The 23,927-nt window shown below is 44.7% G+C and overlaps 1 long non-coding RNA gene across 1 annotated transcript; it reads left to right on the plus strand.

Moving 5' to 3' along the window:
• The first annotated feature begins 1,139 nt into the window (after nucleotides 1-1,139).
• Nucleotides 1,140-10,607, plus strand: LOC148139436 (uncharacterized). The gene is made up of 4 exons (XR_015753700.1): nucleotides 1,140-1,203; nucleotides 5,721-5,812; nucleotides 6,708-6,794; nucleotides 10,540-10,607. It is a non-coding gene; the product is annotated as an uncharacterized LOC148139436 (long non-coding RNA).
• Nucleotides 10,608-23,927: the final 13,320 nt, after the last annotated feature.

The following is a 23,927-nucleotide window of genomic DNA, read 5'->3' on the forward strand; positions in this document are numbered from 1 at the left end:
GCTCCAATTCCTTGAGGCTCCATTTCATGCTTTTTTGTCTCCAAAGAAGAGAGTGATACAATGTGCTAAAGATCTCAGATGTTGTGAAAAGGAGTGAAAAAGTGGTGTTTATGTACTGATTCAGATGGCATTGATTCATCATGAGTAGGAAGGCAATTCCCTCCATGAATAAAGGAAATCTACTGCGGAGCTCACACAAAGGGAATTCTTACCCTCAGTAAACTCTCCCATCACATTACCCAACATATCAGCTAAAGCAGGACACACTCCGCATGTTCTCGCCAACAAAGGACTCCGGGTGATTGATGTCAGCACCGGACCAATGAAAGGACGGTGGGCGGTATTGGATGACCTAGCGGGATGTTGGTCTTCCAACCAATCAAAGTGAATGAAGGGCGGAGCTAAACTAAACCATGTGATCACCCTCGCGTGCGGCGCACAGTCGCTGTAATGAATGCTCGGGAAGTTATGGAGAGAAAGGATACGGTAAGGAAAGAAATAAACAGGGAAATGGGAGAAAAACTGTGTTGCTATGAGCGGAGAGGTTTTACAAACAAATTGTGCACGTCGGAAAACACAAATTTGAACGTCCAGTCCCGTGTTTGCAGTAAATGAGGCGTGAGCGCCGCCATCTTTATTCGGGACAACGATTCACTGGACATGTGTGGAGCCGCCATCTTTGTAGGGGGCAAGGTGCAGCCAGGCGCATGTGCAGCCTTTCTCCAGTATAGAGTCATTGTGATCATAGCAGCCAATACAGCTCTGATTCACCTCTGGGCTCCCTCATCACCACTTTGTCAATATCTAGCTTCCTCAGTCTCGAACCATGGGTGTATTGTTGGTCTGTTTACTACTGTATTATGACTTTTATAGACCCTTTGCAAATGAGTTTTTCATTGCGGCCCAGCCCCTGACCATGTGCTGCTCTATTATCAGATTACTTTTTTCTTGAATATTTTTGACAGTCAAGAATTCTTTTTTCCAACAAGCAAGTGTATTTTCCTTCCATTTCTGACTATCAAATTCTGCACCATTTTCATTCCCTGTAATCCATTTTGCACTCCCTGAAACATCAACTGTGTTTCTCCTTCCACAGATACCAGTGATTAATGCCAAAGCCCTGTTGCTTGTGGAGAGGATGATGTTTGACTTTCTTGTACAGCTGCAGTTTGTGTGGTGAAGGTGCTCCTACAATGAGGTTGGGTAAGAGTCATTACAGATTAATCATTACAGCAACAGTGATGATTTAAAAATAATGTCAAATCAACAACAGTTTGTATTTTTATTATCATGCTTATAATTTCACAAAAATACTATTGAGAACTTTAGACATAAGGCCAGAGATGGAGATATTAGGTCAGGTGACCAAAAGCAGGTTTTGTGGGATGTCTTAAAGATGGAAAGCAGACCTGTGAGATTTTGGCTGCGAATTTCAGACCATGCTGCTTCAGCAACGTAGAAACAGTCACACAGATGAAGTAATGAATTAACAAATGGTTGGGAGTCTCAAAGAAAATGGGTTGTCGAGGTCTCAAAGTGTGTGTGGTGCAGGGAGCTAGGGATTATCACAGCCAGGAATTAAATCAAGTGTGAGAAATTTAAATTGAGGGATATTGGCCTCATGCTGGTAGGTGAGACTAGATTGGGTCGGGATATCTGGTTGGCATGGATGGGTTGGACCGAAGGGTCTGTTTCCATGCTGTACATCTCTATGACTCTATGTTGTTGCTTATGAATAGGAGACTTTTGATGAATCAACAAGCAGATATTTAGATGTTCTTGAGATTACAGTGAGGTTGAATGTGGGAAGCTGGCCAGGGAGTGAGTTTGGATAATGAAGTCTAGAGATAACACAATGTGGATGAAAGTATATGAGCTGAGACAAGGGTGAAATCAGCTAGAAATAGTGATCTTGGAGTGGGACTGAGCTATCACCCTCACCTCACCTCTGGGATTCAGCTGGTTGTCAGGTTGTGAATGAGGGCGGTGACACAATCGGGAGCTGAGTGGCCCTGCTAGAGCCTAAAGTGAGTGTCGCTCAGCTAACTGTTGCAGAGCAGCTGCTGCTTGGTAGCCCTGGTGATGACATCTTCCATCACTTTACTGCTGATCGAGTGTGGACTGATAGATGGAAATTGCCTGGGTTGGATTGTCCTGTGTTTTTGTGTTGAACATCCCTGGGCAATGTTTCGCATTTTTGGTGGATGCCAGTGCTGGAGCGGTACGTGGCTCGGTGGGTGGCAAGTTCTGGAGCACAAGCCATCAGTGTTATTGCCAGAATATTGGCAGGGCCCGTAACCTTTGCACTACTTAACCATTTCTTGATGTTATTCAAACTGAATCGAACTGGCTTAAAACTCACATCTGTGATGTTGGAAACCACTGGAGAAGGCTGAGATGGATCATCCCATTGTGCACTTCTGGCTGAAGATTGCTGCAAATGCTGTCATCTTATCTGGTGCATGGATGTGTGAGGCCCCTCCATCAGTAAGGGTGGGAATATCTGTGATGCTTCCATCAGTGAGTTGTTTAATTGTCCATCACCGTTCACAACTGGGTGTGGCAGAACTGCAGAGCTCCGATCTGTTCCATTGGATGTTGGATCACTTAGCTGTGTTGCTTGCTGCTGATGCTATTTGATATGCAGGTAATTCTGTTTGATAGCTTCACCAGATTAGCACTTCATTTTTAGGTCTGCCTGGTGCTGCTCATGGCATGCCCTCCTTTACTGTCCATTGTGATGGGTGAGAGCAGGATTTACAACCCCATGAGATTACAGATTGTGCTGGAGAACAGTTCTGCTGCTGTTGATGTCCCACAGTACCTCATAGATACCCTGTTTGAGATCCTACATCTCTTTGTAGTCTGTCCCATTTAGAACGGTGATAGTGCCACTCAACACAGTGGAGGTTTTCTCAACTTTAAGGCAAGGCATTGTCTCCAAAAGGAACATGTGATGGTCGTTCTTACCGATACTGTCATGGCCAGACATATCTGCAGCTGGTCAATTCATAACAATGAGATCAAGTATGTTTTTTTCCCTCTTGTTGGTTCCCTCAGCACCCGCTGCAGACTCAGTTGAGCAGCTGTGTCCTTCAGGACCTGGCCAGCTCAGTCAGTAATTCTGTTGCAGAGGTAGTCTCGATTGTGGACATTGAAATCCTGTACCCAGAGTACGTTTGACACCATTTTGTTGCCTCAGTGCTTCCTTCAAATATTGTACAACACGAAGGAGAACTGATTCATCAGCCAAGGGAGGACAGTACGTGGTAATCAGCAGGAGCCATGAGACTCCCGGGGCGAATCCTCTCTGTCTGTACACCACTGTGCCACCACCTCTGTCTGGTCTGTGCTGCCGGTGGGACAGGACATATCCAGAGATTTTAGGAGAAATTGAAGACTGCAGATGCTGGAGGTCAGAGTCGAGAGTGTGGTGCTGGCAAAGCACACCAGATCAGACTGATGAAGGGCTGAGGCTCAAAACATCGATTCTCCTGCTCCTCTGATGCTGCCTGACTGTTGTGCTTTTCCAGCACCACACTCTCGATATCTAGGATGGTGATGGTGGTGTCTGGTCATTGTCTGTAAGGGATGATTCCGTGAATATGACTATGTCAGGCTGCTTCTTGACTAATCTGAGGTACAGCTCTCCACATTTTGGCACCAAAAACTAGATGTTAGTGAGGAGGACGGTGCACCATCGAGAGGGCATATTCTGTGGTTGTAATTTCTGGTGCCTTGTTAGATGCCACATGGTCCATCCAGTTTCATTCCTGTGTTGAGACTTTGCAGTGATTAGTACAGTGAGTAGCTGGATGGGCTGCTGTCAGGTTGGCAGGATTTTATTTACCATTGACAATGGTTTCATGGAAATCAGGAGATTCCTAATTCCAGTTATTTTTTCGTGAATTCAGATTCTACCATCTGCCAAGATGGGATTCGAACTCGGACTTCAGTCGTTTGTTTTAATATTCTGGATAAAAGCTAAATACATCAGGTTTGTTCACTCATTTTAAATATCACTAACCCTGGATTTGTTTCTTGTAAAACACTGTCCATCATCCTGTCTCCTCTGTCCTCCCCTCCAATAACATGAGTGAGGAGCACATGGAGTTTCTCTGTCACCATGACTGAGATAATCCGATCTGCTGCTTCCCTCCCTCCCACTAGCCCACTGAGCCAAACTGCCTCACGTGGTGTTCCTGGTTTTTGTCCTAAACCTACATCGTTCTCCAGTCTCTTGTTAAGCCTTATCAGAGCTCATCTTTACAATTTACCCAAGCTTGCTAAATCACAGACTTTCCAACACTCTGTCTCCTCCTCCTCCTCACCGATTCACAGATATTGTTCCTTGTTCTGTCTGTCTGTCTTTTCTGGTTATGCCCTTCTCTCCCCTTCTTTGAAAAACTTCCTTTTGACCTCACGGTTTTTGGAAAATCCTGCTCCATTTCCACTCTCTCTTTCCTTTCTGAATTCCTTGCATTTGGTGTCCCTCCAGTATCTATCCTTGCTCTCTCCTGAATCTCACCTACACACTGCCAGGAGTTGACATTGTGAAAAAGCACCATGTTAGGTTTCACATGTACACTGACACTGTCCAGCTCTCCCTCCCCACCATCCCTCTCCATTGTTCCACTGTTACTCAGTTACCAAACTGCTTATCACATTCCCACTATTCGATTAGCTGCAGTTTCCTCCAATGAAACATTGTAATGGTTAAACCCATTGCCTTCAGTTGTTATTCCAAATTCCTTTCTCTTACTGCTGAGCCTCTCCCTCTCCCTGGTAACTGTCTGAGGCAGAAATACGTTCTTCACAATATTGCTGTTATATCTGACCCCAAGGTGATCTTCTGATCAGTCATCTGCACAATCCCAAACACCAGGAATTCCAATCTCTTAAACATTGTTTGTCTCCTCCTCACCCCAGCTCCATTGCTACTGAAACCCCTTACCCGCCTCTGTGTCGCCTTAAACTTGACGAATCTGAAGTAGAGCCCTTGATTACGTGACTGACCCGGAATCTGGTTCCAGACTTCCCTCCCAGTATTTACCCTCAGACACATCCACTCAGTATTTATCCTGTCAAACCCCTTAAGAATCCCATCTGTCTCAATGAGATCACCTCTCTTTCTCCAAAATCCAGTGAGTAGAGTCCCAACCTGTTCAGCCTTTATTTAAAAGATAATCTCTCCAAACCAGGGATCATCCCAGTGAATCTTCCCTGCTGAAAAATGTGTTGCTGGAAAAGCACAGCAGGTCAGGCAGCATCCAAGGAGCAGGAGAATCAATGTTTCGGGCATAAGCCCTTCTTCAGCTTATGCCCAAAACGTTGATTCTCCTTCAGCTTGGATGCTGCCTGACCTGCTGCGCTTTTCCAGCAACACATTTTTCAGCTCTGATCTCTAGCATCTGCAGTCCGCACTTTCTACTAGTGAATCTTCCCTGAAATGCCTCCAATAAAGTGACACATTTCCTTATCTAAAGGGACCAAAACTGCTCACTTTACTCCAGATATGGTGGTCTCACCACCACTTCCTCACGTTACTCTCAGGTATATACTCCAAACTCTCATACTGAAAACCCTCTAAACAAAACATTCCATTCCCCTTCCTGATGACATGTTGTAACTATGTACAGTAATCCTGCGCCACGAGGAGGGGATGGTGTGAGTTTCTAACTTGAACTGAGAGTGACAGAGTTTATAAACTTGTATTACAGGATATTACAGGTGGACATTCAGATGGTAATCTCAGTAAATGTTCTGCCAAACTCTGAATTACTCAGTACATCAGGACCTGGATATTCGCATTGTGAGTATTGTGTTCCAGATCAATCCCTTTTGCTGCTTAAAAATTCTCCTTTGAATCATCACATTCTCTCAAAAGGTCTCCCCAAACCATCATGTGTTATGTAATCCTTTTATGATGATGTGATGAGTGTAAGGTTTATTATTCGAGTGTGTAATTTTTGTACAAGGATGCCTCAGAGAGGGAGCAGAATATTCTTAAAGGGGAGAGTAACCATTTTGAGGGGAGGCTGTTGTTTATTGGTATCAATGACATAGGAATAGAAGAGTTCACATTGTTGGATCATTCGAATCTCTTGTGGGGTAGAATTGACCTCCATCCAGAAGGATGGATTGTACCTGCACTGAAAGAGAAGAGTTGCTAGTGTTATTCAGGAGGCATTAAACCAGTGAAGGAATATGGGTAAACCCAGAGAGAGAGTGAGGAAGAGCTAAGTCTGAGTCTGGTACAGTTCAGACGTCAAACAGTCAAGGCAGGCAAGGGCAAGGCACAGAATGAGCAGTTACACTGCATTTATTTCAATGCAGGAGGCCCGATAGGTCGGGCAGACGAGCTCAGAGTATGGTTTTGAACATGGCACTGGGATATTACAGCAATTACAGAGGTATGACTTAGGAATGATTAGGACCAGCAGCTTAATGTTCCAAGGTATAGATGCTATAGCAAGGATAGAAAGGGGGCAACAGAGCAGGGGGGTGAGATGGTTTTGATGAGGGATAACATTATGGCTGGGCTTCAGGAGGATATTCCTGGAAGTACATCCAGGCAAGTTGTGCAGGTGGAACTGAGAAATAAATAGTCAGCCGGGAATTGAGAAGCAAATTTACTAACAGATCACTTATCTGTAAGAATAGTATGATTGTATACAAGACGTGACCTTTTTTTAATTCATTCACAGGATGAGGGTGTCACTGGCTGGGCCTCAAGGGCAGTTAAGATTCAACCACATTGCTGTTGGTCTGGAGTCACATGTAGGTCAGACCAGGTAAGGATGGCAGATTCCTTCCCTGAAGGATATTAGTGAATCTCATGGGCTTTTTTTTTGTGGCAACAATCAACAATGGATTCATGGTCTTTAATAGATTCTTACTTCCACATTTTTATTGAATTCACATTCCACTATCTGCTGTGACGGGATCCAAACTCTAGGCCCCAGAACGTTATCTGGGTGTCTGGATTATCCATCTAGCGATAGTATCACTAGACCATTGGGCAGGGTGAGTGACTGAGGTATCAGTGGGGCAGCACATCAGTACCAAATATCCCATGGTCTCTGTGGAACATAGAAAGGGCTGGGGAGGGAAATATATCCCTGGTGGTGGGGTCTGACTGTAGGTAGCGGAAATTGCAGAGGTTAATGCGCTGTATCTGGAGATTCGTGGGGTGGCAGGTGAGGACCGGTGGATTATATTCTTATTGTGGTTGGAGGGGTGGGGGGAAGGCGGAGGTACGGGAAGTGGAGGATATGCATTGGAGGGCATTGTTGATCACGTGGGAGGGAAATGCAGTCCTTGAAATAGGAATCCTTTCTGGGATGTCCTGGAGTAGAATTGCTTCTACTGGGAGCAGATATGGCAGAGGCGGAGGAATTGGGAGTACAGGTTCATGTTTTTACAGGAATATACTCAAGGGAAATCAGATGAGCAAAAAGGGAACATGAAATATCTCTAGGAAATGGTTTAAGTAGAATCCAAAGCGATTCTACAAATATATCAAGGATAAAAGAAAAAACAGACAAAGAATACAACTTCTTAAAGATCAAGAAGGCCATCTGTGGAACAACAGGAGGTGGGAGAGATACTATGCTACTCTTTTCTGGAGAGTTTGGAGAACTTGATAGTTAACAACAGTGATAACTTGAAAAGTGTCCATGTTACAGAGGAGGTGGTACTGGATGTCTTAAATGGCATCAAGGTGGATAAATCCCTGGGTCCTGATCAGGTGTATCCCAGAAATTTGTGGAAAGCTAGGAAAGCAGTGCCCCTCCCTGAGGTATTTATATCATCGTTTGTGACAGGTGAGGTGCTGGAAGACAAGTGTTGTTATTTTAAAAAGGTGGTAAGGAAAGGCCAGGGAACAAGAGAACAGGCAGCCTGAAGTCAGTGGTAGGCAAGTTATTGGAAGGGATTCTGAGGGATAGGATTTACATGTATTTGGAAAGACCAGGAAAGATTAAGGATAGTCAACATGACTTTGTGTGAGTAATTCTCTCTTTCTAACTTGATTGAGTTTTTTTGAAGATGTGACAAAGATGATTGATGAAGGCAGACTGTGGACGTTGTCGATATGGACACTGAACGATGTTCCACAAAGCAGACTGGTTAGCAAGGTTAGATAACATGGAATGTTGGGAGAACTAGCCATTTGAATACAAAACTGGCTTGAAGGTAGGAGGCAGAGGGTGGTGATGGAGGGTTGCTTTGCGGACTGGAGGCCTGTGAGCAGCATTGTCCTGCAGGAATGGATATTCGGTCCTCAAATAAATGACTTGGATGTGAATATATGAAATATAGTCAGTGGGTTTACAGAAGACACCAAAATTGGAGGTGTAGTGGACAGCGAAGAAGGTTAGTTCAGAATACAACAGGATCTTGATCAGATGGGCCATTGGAGCAAAGAATGGCAGACGGAGTTCAATTTAGACAAATGCGAGGTGCTGCATTTTGGAAAGGCAAATCAGGGCAGGATTTATACACTTAATGGTAAAGTCCTTCGGAGTGTTGCTGAACAAAGAGACCATGGAGTTCAGATTCATTGTTCGTTGCAAGTAGAGTTGCAGATAGGCGGACTAGTGAAGGTGGTGTTTGGTATGCTTATATTTATTGGTCGATGCATTGAATACAGAAGCTGGGACATCATATTGTGGCTGGACAGGAAATTGATTAAGCCATTTCAGGAATTCTGTTTTAATTCAAAATCCCCTGTTCTGGGAAGGATGTTCTGAATCTTGAAAGAGTTCAGACAAGATTGACAAAGACTTTGCCAGGGTTGGAGGATTTGGGCTACGGAGAGGCTGGGGGTAATTTCCCTGGAGAGTCAAAGATTGAGAGGTGACTTCATGTAGATTTGTAAAATCATGAGGGGCATGGATAAGGTGAACAGCCAGGGTCTTTCCCCCCCAGGTTAGGTGGTTCCAAAACAAGATCACATGGGCTTAAGTCAAGAGAGCAAAGATTTAAAAGGGATCTGAGAAGCAAAGTTTTCAAGCTGTGTGTGGTGTGTGTATTGGATGAGCTGCCAGATGAAGTAGTGGAGGCTGATACAATTTCAACATTTGAAATGCATCTGATTGGGTACATGAATAGGAAGGGTTTCGAGGGATACGGATCAATAGCTGGGAATAGGATTCCATTAGTTTAGGATTCCTAGTTGGCATGGACAAATTGGACCAAAGGTCTGATTCTGTGCTGTACATCTCTTTGACACGAATAAATGAAAATAAGATGTGTTCCTCTTTTGTAGAGAGCTAGCAGAAGCACAGATAATTGTCCTTGGAGCTGAGACGGTTAAGCAGTGAGTTTGACCAGTTGCAAATTTGTGTCTTGGATATTTAATTTGCAGAGAGAAGGGAATTGTGAACAATGCCACAATTTTAGTAACTATTTTCAGGTAATTGGCAAATAATATGTGAACATGTGAACATTATTTTATTCAGTAAAGTCTGAGCATCTGGAACTGTCTGATTGGCAGCTGGACACAGACTCAGCAGTTATTCATAAACAGATTTGGAATTTTACTTTTTAGGGGAAGATTTGGGGGGCTATGGGCAAATGGGAAGGGAATTGGGACAGATGTGCAGCATCTCCAGAGGGAGAGAGTACAGTCCCAATGGGCTGAATAGCCCCCAGCCCCTGTGCTCTGAGATACTGCACCATTCACTGTGAATGATGAAGCTCATCCCAGGGCAGAGAGAGGGAGGATCCCACCACTCACCTCACAATGGGTCTCGTGTGATTGATGTCAGCGCAGGCCAATAGGGGGCAGAGGGCAGTACTAGAGGACCAGGTCGTACCAGTTTGTCTTCCAACCAATCGGAGTGAATGAGGGCATCCTCAAGGCTGGAACTAAAGAAAGGCACATGTAGCAGAGATCTGAGAAACTGGAGGACATGAGATAGGGAGCGTTCTGTGGCTGGTGAGGAATTATATAAATAAGGAAGAGTTGTGAGGCTGGATGAGGTGACAGTGATCAGGAGAGTTGAGGATGGAGGAATTTAGAGTTAGTGAGGATTAGAGTCATAATGTTATACAGCAAGGAAACAGGCCCTGTGGTGCAACCAGTCCATGCCAACCATAATTCCAAACTGAACTAAGTGTACGTGCCTCCGCTTGGTCCACATCCATCCAAATATTTCCTATTTATGTACTTATCTGAATGTATTTTAAATATTGTAATTGTATTCACAGCTACCACTTCCTCTGGAAATTCATTCCACACGTCTGTTTTTTTTTAAAACCCTTTTGTCTTTTCTCAAACCTTTCTCATTTCTTCTCAAAATGAATGCACCCGAGTTTTGAATCCCCCTCTCCCCCGGCTATTCACCTTATCTGCACTCTTTTTCTGATTTTATAAACCTCTAATAAGGTCACCCCTCAACCTCATGCACTGCAGTGGAAAACATTCCCAGCCTATCCAGCCTCTCCTTAGAACACAATCCCTCCATTCATGGCAACATGCTGGTAAATCTCTTCTGAACCTGCTCCAATTTAATAATATCCTTCCTATAACAGCACAACCAGAACTGGACAGAGTATTCCAGAAAAGGCCTCTCCAACATCCTGTACATCCTCAACATAACGTCCCAACTCCTGTATTCAAAGGTCTGAACAATGAAGGTAAGTGTGCTAAGCACCTTCTTAACCACCCTGTCTACATGTGACACAAACTTCAAAGACGTGAAGCCCTCGGTCTCTTTGTTCCCATATCACTACTCAAGGTCCTACTTTTATTGAGTGTCAGTCCTACCCTGGTTAGTTTTATCAAGATGTAATATTTTGCATTTATTCCAATCCAAAACATTTTCAAGTATAAAGGCAGTAGGAGTATAATTAAGAGGGAAATCAGGAGATAAAAAGGGGACGTGAGATAGCTTTGGTGATTAGGGTTAAGGATAATCCAAAGGGCTTTTGTAAATACATTAAGAACAAAAGGCTAACTAGGAGAAAATAGAGATCAGCAAGGCAGTCTTTGTGTGGGGCTTCAGGCGATGGGCGAGATAGGGAAACAAGTACTTTGCATCAGTGTTTACTGTGAAGAAGTACATGGGAGATATAGAATGTGGTGAAATAAATGGTGATATCTTGAAAAATGTCCATATTACAGAGGAGGAGGAGGTGCTGGAAGGAGCTGGTGCAGGGGAAAATGATTCACATTTTTGCATCATTGTGATCTCCTCTGGAGTAGAGTTGACCTGCATAAGAAGGATGGATTGTACCTGATTTGGAAGGTGTCTAATATCTGGGCAGGGAGATTTGTTAATGCTACTCAGGAGGCATTAAACCAGTGAGGGAGTGGGTGTGATTGCAAATAGATAGTGAGAAAAGAGGTATGCCTGAGGCTGGTAAAGTTCTGAGGTCAAATAGTCAAGGCAGGCAAGGGCAAAGCAGAGAATGAGGTCAGGATGAGTAGTTACACTGCATTTATTTCAATGCAAGAGGCCTGACAGGGAAGGCAGATGGGCTTAGGGTATGGTTTTGAACATGGCACTGGGATATCATGGGTATTACAGAAACGTGGCTCAGGGATGGATAGGACTGGCAGCTTAATGTTTCAGAGTATAGATGCTATAGGAAGAATAGAAACGGGGCCAAGAGAGGAGGGGGAGTAGTGTTTTTGATTAGGGATAGCATTATGTTTGTGCTTAGGGAGGATATTCATGGGAGTCCGCCCAGTGAGGTTATTTGGGTGGAACTGGGAAATAAGAAAGGGATGATCACCTTATTGGGGTTGTCTGCGTGGATTTCATCCGGGTTCTCTGGTTTCCTTCCAGAGTCCAAAGATGTGCAGGGTAGATTGGATTATCCAGGCTGAATTGCCCGTAGTGCTCCGGGATGTGTAGGTTGGGTGGCCCTGGAAAATGCAACGTTACAGGGGGAGGTTAGGAGGTTCTGAGCGTCAGTATCGATGTGATGGGCCGAATGGTCTCATTCCACACTGTTGGGATTCTGGGATTTTCTGATAATTCTATTAGTTTTAAAATAGTTACAGAAAATAATAGACCAGATTGTCCAATTTAGAAACTTAACTTTTCAAGGGTCAATTTTGATGGCACAAGGCAAAAACTTTCATCTGACCCCTCAGACCTGCTCTGCCATTCAATAAGATCAGGGCTGATCTTTTCATGGCCTCAGCTCCACATTCCTGCTCTCTCACCATAACCCTTAATTCCTTTCTTGTTCACAAATCTACCTTTTGCCTTAAAGGCAAATAAAATTGATAGCTCAACTGCTTCACTCAGCAGGGAATTCCACAGATTCACAACCCTTTAGCTGAAGAAGTTACTCCTGAACTCAGTCCTAAATCTGCTCCACCTTATTTTGACGCTATGTTCTCTAGTTTCACCCATCCCTGGTGAAAATAAACTCCCTGCTTCTATCTTACTTACTCCCTTCATAATTTTGTTTTTTTTCCCCATCCAACCTCCCATTCTTCTAAATTGCAATGAGTATAGAATCAGTTTTCTCAATCTCTCCACATACACCAACCCTCTCAACTCCAGGCCCAAACTAGTGACCCCCCCCCCTCTGCATCCCCTCCAGTGCTAGTACATCCTTGCTGAAGTAAGGAGATCAAACCTGTACACAGTACTCCAGGTGTGGCCTGTACAGCTGCAGCATAACCATCCCTCGAGCAAGGAAGCACAATATTCCGTTCACAGCCTTAATTACCTGCTGCACCTGCAAACCAATTCCTGTGATTCATGCACAAGGACACCCAGCTTCCTCTGCACAGCAGCATGCTGCAAGTTTTCACCATTTTATCATCCAGTTTGCTGTTAGTTCGACCAAACTGGATGACCCCACATTTCCCAACATTGTCCTCCATCTGCCAGATCCTTACCCACTCGCGTAACCAATCTGTATCCCTGTGCAGACTTACGGTGGCCTCTGCACACATTGCTCTACCTCATCTTTGTATCAAATCTGAACTCTGACACCGTACACTTGGTCCTCAACTCCAAAACATTTGTGTAAATTGTAAACAGTTGTAGTGCCAACACTAATCCAAACGCCCATTTATCCCCATTCTTTACTTTTTGTTGGTTAACCCATCCTATATCCATGCTAATACATTACCCATAACGCCGTGCAGCCTTTATTTTATACAGCAGCCTTTCATGTGGCAACTTGTCGATTACTTTCTGGAAATTCAGATACACCACATCCACTGGGTCCCCCTTGTCCAACGCATTTGTGATGTCCTCAAATAGTTCAAGTAAATCCATTAAACATGAGCTGCCTTTCATGAATCCATGCTGTGTCTGCTCAATGGGATAGTTTCTAACCAGATAACTCGCTACTACTTCCTTGAGAGGTTCAAGCATTTTCTCCACTACAGAAGTTAAACTAATGGGTGTTTTTTTTTTTAAATAGTGGCATCACATTTGCAGCTTTCCAATCTGTCAGATACGTCCCAGAGTCCAGCAAATTTTCGCGAATTATCATGAACACATTTGCTATTTTCTCGGCCATCTCTTTTAGCCCCTGGGATGCATTCCATCACGGCCATGCACCCCTTTTACCTTTAGGCTGTTACCTTTCCCAACACTTCCTCTTTACTGAGAATGATTGGTTCTCTGTCCACATCTGCCATTGCCTCCATAGGCCTGTAAAAATGAGACAATGAGAGTACACAGACAGTATATTCCTGTTAAGGGCAAGGCTGGGAGGCGTAGAGAATGCTGCCTGTCGAGAGAAATTGAGGCTCTGGTCAAGAAAATCAAGGAGGGATATGGCAGGTACAGACAGCTGGGTTTGAGTGGATCCCTGGAGGAGTATAGAGACAGTAGGAGAATACTTGAGGGAAACTAGGAGGGCAAAAAGGGGACAAGCGATGGCTTTGGGAAATAGGTTTAAGGAGAATCCAAATAGATTCTAGAAATACACTAAGGACAAAGAGTGACCAGGCAGAGAATAGGGACCCTCAAAGATCAACAAGACTGACTATGGAACCGCAGGAGTTTGGAAAGATTCTATATGAATATTACACATTGGTTTTTACTGAAAAACGATATGGAAGCTAGAGAATTTGCACAAATAAATAGTGATAACTTGGCAAGTGTCCATGTTACAGAGGAGGATACCCTGAATGTCTTAAAATGGATAAAGGTGGATAAATCCCTGGGACCTGATCAGATGTATCCCAGAAATTTGTGGGAAGCTAGGGAAGTGATTGTTGGGCCCCTCCCTGAGATATTTGTGTCATCAATAACCACAGGTGAGGTGCTGGAAGATGTGTGCCATTATTTGAGAAAGGTGGTAAGGAAAAGCCAGGGAACTATAGACCGGTGAGCCTGAAGTCAGTGGCAGGCAAGTTGTTGGAAGGGATTCTAAGGGACAGGATTTGCATGTAATTGGAAAGGCAAATAATTGGGGAGAATCAGCATGGCTTTGTGCATGGACATCGTTAACTCGGACAATAGCCCCTTTTTCCCAGGTTCTGTGGGTTCAGAACTAGAGGACACAGGCTTAAGATGAGAGGGAAAAGATTTAAAAGGGATCATTTTTCTCAATGAACAGAGTTATCAGAATCTGGAACATTCCACCTGAAAAGGTGCTAGGATTTGAGTCCATAAGGAGTTTACAGGTTAACATTATGAATTGGGTGATTGGGACTAAATCTGACAGTTCCTACAAAGAAATGAAGTGCAATTTGGATCAATCTGTGCTCCCTCTCAGGCCAAAAAAGACCCTGAGCTCCCGGTTGCCTGCCATTTTAACACACGAGCGTGTTCCCTGGCCAATATCTGTCTCATGCTTAGGTGCAGTGTTCCAGTGAAGCTTGATGCAAGCTGGCAGAACACTCCAGAACACACCAAATGGACCATATTTCAAGGACTGCAATTTCCCCTCTCATGTGGTCAACCGCAAAGCCCTCCAGTGTATCTCCTCCACTTCCGACACCACTGCCCTTGAACCCCACCCCTCCAACCCTTAACTCACACACATTGTTATCACATTGCCTGCCATTACACACTACCCACGATTAACCACTAATTGTCTCAGTTAACAGCTATTCCCCACCTACATCACTCCACGATTGGAGCTGCCAAGGACACAAACCTCTGGAATATCCTCCCTAACCCCCTCTGTCCTCCTTTAAGATTGTTGGGCCTCTCCTGAGATATTTGTTTCATTGATAGCGACAGGTGAGGTGCCATTATTTTTAAAAAGGTGGTAAGGAGAGGCCATGGAACAAGAGAACAGTGAGCCTGAAGTCAGTGGCAGGCAGGTTGTTGGAAGGGATTCTAAAGGACAGGATATACGTGTATTTGGAAATGATGAGGGAGAGTTAAAGTGGCTTTGTTTGTGCAAAATCGTGTCTCACTAACTTGAGTGTGTTTTTTTCTTGAAGGTGTGAGAATGATGATTGATGATGGCAGCCTGTGAACGTTGTCTCCATGGGCATTGAACAAGGTTCCACAAAGCAGACTGGTTAGCAAGGTTAGATAACATGGAATGCTGGGAGAACGAGCCATTTAGATACAAAACTGGCTTGAAGGTAGGACACAGAGAGTGGTGATGTAGGGTTGTTTGTGGACTGGAGGCCTGTGAGCAGCAGTGTGCTGCAGCAATGGATATTGGGGCCTTCAATAAATGACTTGGATGTGAATATATGAGATATAGTCAGAAGGCACTAAAATTGGTGGGCAGTGTAGAAAGTTAGTTCAGAATACAACAGATCTTGTTCAGATGGGCCATTGGAACGAAAAATGGCAGACTGAATTCAATTTAGATAAATGTGAGCTATTGTATTTTGGAAAGGCAAATCAGGGCAGGACTTCTACACTTAATGGTAAAGTCCTTCGCAGTGTTGCTGAACAAAGAGACCATGGAGTTCAGATTCATTGTTCGTTGAAAGTAGAGTCGCAGATAGGCAGACTAGTGAAGGTGGTGTTTGGTATGCTTATATTTATTGGTCGATGCATTGAATACAGAAGCTGGGACATCATATTGTGGCTGGACAGGAAATTGATTAAGCCATTTCAGGAATTCTGTTTTACGTTCAAAATCCCCTGTTCTGGGAAGGATGTTCTGAATCTTGAAAGAGTTCAGACCAAGATTCACAAAGACTTTGCCAGGGTTGGAGGATTTGGGCTACAGGGAGAGGCTGGGGGTAATTTCCCTGGAGAGTCAAAGACAGAGGTGACTTTATGGAGATTTATAAATCATGAGGGGCATGGATACGGTGAACAGCCAGGGTCTCCCCCCCCCCCCAGGTGAGGTGGGTCCAAAACAAGGTCACATGGGCTTAAGTTGCTAGGGCAAAGATTTAAAAGGGATCTAAGGGGCAACGTTTTCAAGCTGAGTGTGGTGTGTGTGTGGAATGAGCTGCCAGATGAAGAAGTGGAGACTGATACAATTACAACATTTGAAAGGCATCCATGAATGGGATGGGTTTTGAGGGATAGGGCCCAATAGCTGGCAAATGGGACTCCAGTAGTTTAGAATTCCGAGTCGGCATGAACGAATTGGACCGAAGGTCTGTTTCTGTGCTGTCCATCTCTATGACACTAATAAATTAAGATGCGTTCCTCTTTTGTGGAGAGCTAGCAGAAGCACAGATAATTGTCCTTGGAGCTGAGACGGTTAAGCGGTGATTTGGACCAGGTGCAGATTTGTTTCCAAACAATTAATTTGCAGAGAGAGAGGAATTGTAGCACGATCACAATTTTTCGTAACTACTTTCAGGTAACTGGCAAATAATGCAGAGTGAAAAAGGGGACATTATTTCATTCAGTAAGTTCTGCGCACCTGGAATAGGCTGAACGGCAGCTGGACACAGATTCAGCAGGTGTTCTCAAACAGATTTATAATTTTACTTTTTAAGGAAGGACTTAGTGGGCTTTGGGCAAGTGAGAGGGGAGTTGGGACAGATTTGCAGCATCTCCAGAGGGAGAGAGTACAGTCCCAATGGGCTGAATAGCCCCCAGCCCCATTCATTGTGAATGATGAAGTTCACCACAGGGCAGAGAGAGAGAGGATCCCACCACTTACCTCACAATGGGGCCCGGCTGATTGATCTCAAACAAGTACACTGTTTCGGAAAGCGTCGGAGGTCACCCTCTCAGGGGCATAACGCACTGACAAGCAAGGTACTGGTACAGAGACTGGCTCCAATGTAATGTGAGGTATATGAGGTTCCTGGTGATCGATGGTGATAGGAGATTCTCTGGTATAGGGCACAGACTGCCGTTTCTGCAGCTGACAGTGAGACATCAGAATGGGTGGTACCTCCCTGGTGCCAGGGACAAGGATGTCTCGGAGAGGGAGCAGAGTATTCTCAAAAGGGAGTATGATCAGTGGGAGCTCATTATACATTAGTACCAATGACATCGGAAGAGGAAAGGATGAGGTTCTGACGAGAGAATATAGCAAATTATCCTGGAGTATAAAAAGTAGGTCTTCGTGGGTAGTAATATCTGGATTACTCTTTGTGCCGCATGCTAGTGAGAGTAGGAACAGCAGGATAGAGCAGATGAATGTGTGGCTAAGGATCTGGTGCAGGGGAGAAGGATTGCCATGTTTGGATCATTGGAATCTCTGCTGGGGTAGAATTGACGTGCATAAGAAGGATGGATTGTACCTGAATTGGAAGGTGTCTAATATCCAGGCAGGGAGATTTGCTAGTGCTACTCAGGAGGCATTAAACCAGTGAGGGAGTGGGGGGTAAACCTAAAGAGATAGTGAGAGAAGAGGTATGTCTGAGCCTGGTACAGTTGAGAAGTTAGACAGTCAAGGCAGGCAAGGGCAAGGCACAGAACAAGGTGGGACAGAGCAGTTTCACTGCATTTATTTCAGTGCAAGAGGCCTGTCAGGGAAGGCAGATGAGCTGAGGATATGGTTTTGAACATGGGACTGGGATATCATGGATATTACAGAAACGTGGCTCAGTGATGGATATGACTGGCAGCTTAATGTTGTAGGGTGCAATGGAAAGGATAGAAAGGGGGACGAGAGGAGGCAGAATGGCGTTTTGGATTAGGGATACCTTTATGGTTGTGCTCAGGAAGGATATTGGGAATATTTCCAGTGAAGTTACTTGGATAGAATTGGGAAATAAGAAAGGGATGATCACCTTGTTGTGGTTGTCTGCTTGGGTTTCGTCTGGTTGCTCTGGTTTCCTCCCACAGTCCAAAGATGTGTAGGATGGGTGGGTTATCCAGGCTGAATTGCCCATAGTGTTCAGGGATGTGCTGGCCAGGTGGATTGCTCATTGGAATTGCAACATTATAGGGGTAGGGTAGAAGGCTCTGATGTTCAGTGTGGATGTGATGGGCTGAATGGCCCGCTTCCACGCTATCTGGATTCTCTGATAATTCTACTAGCTTTAAAATAGTTACAGAAAATAATAGACCAGATCTAATAGGTAGCCTTCTAAATTGGACAATTTCGATGGCACAAAGTAAGAACTTGCAAAATTTGTTTGCGGGAGGTTTTTTCCAGGGAAAGGGATGGCTGGACAAAAGAGTAACCAGGCAGAGAATAGCACCCTCAAAAATCAGTAAGGCTGTATATGGAACCGCAGGCGGTGGGAGAGATTCTGTAAGTATTTCACATCAGTTTTTACTGAAAAATGATATGGAAGCTAGAGAGTTTGGAGAAATAAGTAGTGATAATTTGGCAATTGTTCATATTACAGTGGAGGAGCTACTGGATGTCTTAAAAAGCAGAAAGGTGGATAAATCCCAGGAATCTGAGCAGGTGTATCCCAGAACTTTGTGGGAAGCCAGGGAAGTGATTGCTGGGCCCCTCGCTGAGATATTTGTATCATCGATTGCCACAGACAAGGTGCTGGAAGATGGGTGCCATTATTTGAGAAAGTTAAAAATCACACACCAGGTTATAGTCAAACAGGTTTATTTGGAAGTGTGCTTCCATTTAAACTGTTTGGACTATAACCTGGTGTTGTGTGATTTCTAACTTTGTACATCCCAGTCCAACACTGGCATCTCCAAATCATTATTTGAGAAAGGTAGTAAGGAAAAGCCAGGGAACTATAGACCGGTGAGCCTGAAGTCAGTGGCAGGCAAGTTGTTGGAAGGGATTATCAGGAACAGGATTTACATGTCATTGGAAAGGCAAGAAAAGATTAGGGATAGTCAGCATGGCTTTGTGCATGGAAGTCATTAACTTGGACTTGAGAAAGACACAAGGTTCCACATAACAGACTGGTTAGCAAGTTCAACACCATAGAATACAGGCGGAACTAGCTATTTGGATACAAAATTGGCTGGAAGATCAAAGAGTCATAGATGTACAACACAGAAGCAGAGACCCTTCGGTCCAACCAGTACATGCTGACCAGATATCCCAACGCAATGTAGTCCCACCTGCCTGCACCCGGCCCATATCCTTCCTATTCATATACCCATCATATACCCATGCCTTATAAATGTTGCATTCGTCCAACCTCAACCACTTCCTCTGGCAGCTCATTCCATACACGTACCACCCTCTGTGAAAACGTTGCCCCACAAGTCTCTTTAAAGTCTTTCCCCTCTCACCCTAAACTTATGCCCTCTAGTGCTGGGATCCACCACCCCAGGGAAGAGACTTTGTCTATTTATCCTATCCATGCCCCTCATGATTTTATATACCTCTATAAGCTCACCTCTCAGCTTCCGACGCTCCAGGGAAAATAGCCCCAGTCTATTCAAAATCTATTCAACCCCCAGCTGAGCTCAAATCCTCCAATCCTGGTAACTTTCTTGTAAATCTTTTCTGAACCCTTTCAAGTTTCACAACATCCTTCCGATAGGAAGGAGACCAGATTTGTACGCAATATTCCAATAGTGGCCTCACCAATGCCCTGTACAGCCACAACATGACCTCCCAACTCCTGTACTTAATGTTCTAACCATATGCCGCCTTCACTATCCTATCTACCTGTGGCTGCACTTTCAAGGAGCTATGAATCCGCACTCCAAGGTCTCTTTGTTCAGTAACACTCCTCAGGACCTTACCATTAAGTGTATAAGTCCTGCTAAGATTTGATTTCCCCAAATGCCACTCCTCAGCCCATTTACTCATCTGATCAAGATCCCGTTGTACTCTGAGGTAATTGTTTTCACTGTCCACTACACCTCCAACTTTGGTGTCATCTCACTAACTATGCCTGCTATGTTCACATCCAAGTCATTCATATAAATGACGAAAAGTAGTGGATCCAGCACCGACCCTTGTGGCACTCCACTGGTCACAGGCCTCCAGTCTGAAAAACAACCCTCCACCACCACCCTCTGTCTTCTGCCTTTGAGCCAGTTCTGGATCCCAATTGGCTAGTTCTCCCTGTATTCCATGAGCTCTAACCTTGCTGAGCAGTCAGTGTCTTGGTGAAGGGTGCTTTTAGGACTGGAAGTGTGTGGTGAGCAAAATGCTGTCAGGCTGGGTGCTGGGTCCACTGCTTTTTGTCATTTATATCAATGATTTCCATGTGAATATAGGAGCTATGGTTAGTAGGTTTACAGTAGACACCAAAATTTGAGGTGCAGTGGACAGTAAAGTTACTTCAGAGTACAATGAGACTCCGATCAAATGGGCTGAGGAGTGGCAGATGAAGTTTAATTTTGATAAATGTGAGGTTATGCATTTTGGAAAAGCAAATCAGGGCCGGACTTCTACACTTAATGGGAAGGTCCTGGGCAGTGTTGCTGAATTAAGAGATCTTGGAGTGCAGGTTCACAGTTCCTTGAAAGTGGAATCATAGATAGGCAGGGTAGTGAAGAAGGTGTTTAGTATTCTTGCCTTTATCGGTCAGTGCATTGAGTACAGGAGTTGTGACGTCATTTTGCGGCTGTACAGGACATTGATTCAGTCACTTCTGGAATTCTGCTTTCAGTCCTGGTCTCCCCACTATCGGAATGATATTGTGAAACTTGAAAGGATTCAGAGAAGATGTGCAAAGATGTTTCCAGGGTTGAGGGATTGAGCTAAAGGGAGAGGCTGAATAGGCTTAAGCTGTTTTCACTGGAGAATCGGATGCTGAGGGGTGACCATAGAGGTTGATAAAATCGTGAGGGGCATGGATAGAGTAAACAGCTAGGGTCTTATTCCTGTTTAGGTGAGTTCAAAACTAGAAAGCACAGGCGTGAGGGAAAAGATTGAAAAGGGATATTAGGGACAAAGTTTCAAGCTGAACATGATACGTGTATGGAATAAGCTGCCAGAGAAAGTGTGGACGCTGGTATAGTTACAACATTTAAAACGCATCTCATTGGATATGTGATTGGGAAAGGTTTAGAAGGCTATGGGCCAAGTGCTGGCATATGGGACGAGATTAATTTAGGATATCTGGTCGGCATGGACAATTTGGACAAAAGGGTTTGTTTCTGTGTTGTACATCTCTACGACACTAATAAATTAAAATTAAGATAGGTTTCTCTTTTATGGAGAGTTAGCAGAAGGTCAGACAATTCTCCTTGGAGCTGAGAAGGATAAGCAGTGATTTCGACCAGTAGTTGATTTGTTTCCAGGATATTTCATTAATAGAGAGACAGAGTGAGAAATTTTTAATGTCACAATTTTTAGTAACTACTTTCAGGTAACTGGCAAATTATGCAGGTTAAAAATGTGAAGATTATTTTACTCACTAAGTTCTGAGCATCTGGAACAGTTTGAAAGACAGCTGAATGCAGATTCAGTAGCTATTGTCAAAACAAATTTGAAATTTAACTTTTTTAAGGAAGGATTTGGAGGACTATGTCCAAATGGGAGGTGAGTTGGGACTGACTGGCACCATCTCCAGAGGGAGAGAGTACAACCCCAATGGGCTGAATAGCTCCCAGCCTCTGTGCTCTGTGATACTGCCTCATTCACTGTGAATGATGAAGCTCATCACAGGGCAGAGCTGTAGAGATGTACAGCATGAAAATACACCCTTTGGTTAAACTGGTCCATGCTGACCAGATATTCCAACCTAATCTAAGTCCCATTTGCTAACACTTGGCTCATATCACTCTGCACCCTTCCTATTCATATACCCATCCAGATGCCAAATGGTATAATTGTACCAACATCCTCCACTTCCCGACAGAAGATTCCATACATGCACCAACCTCGGTGGGAAAAAAAATTGCCCCTCTGATCCATTTTAAATTCTTCCCCTCTCATGTTAAACCTATGCTCTCTCATTCTGGACTCCCCCACCCCAGGGAAACAATCTTGTCTATTTATCCTACCCATGCCCCTCCTGATTTTATAAACCTCTATGAGGTCACCCCTCAGCCTCTGATGCACCTGGGAGGATCCCACCACTCAGGTCACAATGGGGCCTGGCTGATTGACACAGCTTCAGACCAATCGGAGAGTTGGCATGATCCTCCAGCCAAGGGGAGTGAATGAGGGGTGGGTCCAGCAGGCCAACACATGACCATCAGCTTTGCAGGTGCAGTGTCACTGTGAGGGAGGACTCAGTGAGTGTGAAGGGAGTGGGAGAGAATGCAGAGACTGGGAGAGAAATGGAGTTAGTATGGACTGGGAGGGTTGATAAACACTGTTTCAGTCTGCTAGAGCTGAATTAGATACTCCGGGTAAATTGAAAGAACTGTGGATGCTGTAAATCACACACAACAACTGAAAGTACTGGAAAAGCTCAGCAGATCTGGCAGCATCTGTGAAGTGAAATCGGTTCGCATTTTGGATTCGGTGACATCCTCAAGAACTGATGCTACTGAGAAAAAAATGTTGGTTTTTATGCAGAAGGTAGGGGTTAAGGAGTAAATGATAGGGGGGGATAGAGTCCAAAGAGAGAGATAGGAGCAGTTGGACAAAGGAGTGGATAACGATCTGAGGGGGAGGGTGAATAGCTGTTTATGGGGACTGTTAGTGGCTAACCATAGGTAGTGTGTAATGCCAGGCTATGTAATAAAAAGGCCTGGTGTGTGGGGTAAGGGGCAAAGACACTAGGACGTGGGAGAGTTCAGGACCTAAAATTATTGAATTTGATGTTGAAGCCAGAGGCTTGTAGGGTCCCCGACTGGGAGATGAGGTGTTGTTCTTCCAGCTTGTGTTAAAGTGTGGCGCTGGAAAAGCACAGCAGGTCAGGCAGCATCCAAGGAGCAGGAGAATTGACATATTGGGCATGTAAGCACTTCATCAGAAATGTGGGAGTTGGGGGAAGAGGGCTGAGAGATAAATGGGGAGGGGTGTTTGGGGTTGGGAGTAAGGGGGCTACGAAGAGACTAGGTAGATGTAGATGGGGTAGTGGTGAGAGGGTGGAATGGATAATTGGGAAGGAAGATGGACAGGTGGGACAGTTCAAGAGGCCAGTGCCGAGTTGGAGGGTTTAATCTGTGATAAGGTGGGGGAGAGGAGATGAGGAAACCTTGATGCCGTGTGGTTGAAAGGTTCCAAGGTGGAAGATGAGGTGTACTTCCACCAGGCGTGGGGTGGCTTGGATTTGGGGGTGGAGGACACCCAGGACTTGCATGTCCTTGGCAGCGTGGCGGCGGAGGTGATGTAGCTGAAGTGGTCGGCCACAAGGTGGTGGGGTTGGTTGGTGCATGTGCCCCAGAAATATTCCCTGAAATATTCCACAAGTTGGCGTCCTGACTCCCCAGTGTAGAGGAGACCACATTGAGAGCAAAGGACACAATAGTTGAGGTGTTTGGGTGGGCAGGGAAATTTCTGCTGGATGTGGGAGGATCCTTTGGTGCCTTGGATGGAGGTGTGGGCACAGGTTTTACACCACTTGCATGGCAAGCAAAGGTGCTGGGAGTGGAGGATGGGTTGGTGGGGAGCGTGGACCTAACGAGGAAGTCACAGAGGGAATGGTCTCTGTGGAATGCTGAAAGGGGAGGGGAGGGAAACATATCTCTAGTGGGGTCTGATTGTAGGTGGTGGAAATGGCAGAGGATGATGTGTTGTATCTGGGTGGAAGGTGAGGAGTGGGGGGATCC

The sequence above is a fragment of the Chiloscyllium plagiosum genome, unplaced genomic scaffold, assembly GCF_037043375.1.
Source record: "Chiloscyllium plagiosum isolate Xiang-an unplaced genomic scaffold, Cpla_swu_hap1 HiC_scaffold_38, whole genome shotgun sequence".
In the NCBI taxonomy this organism is placed as follows: Eukaryota; Metazoa; Chordata; class Chondrichthyes; order Orectolobiformes; family Hemiscylliidae; genus Chiloscyllium; species Chiloscyllium plagiosum.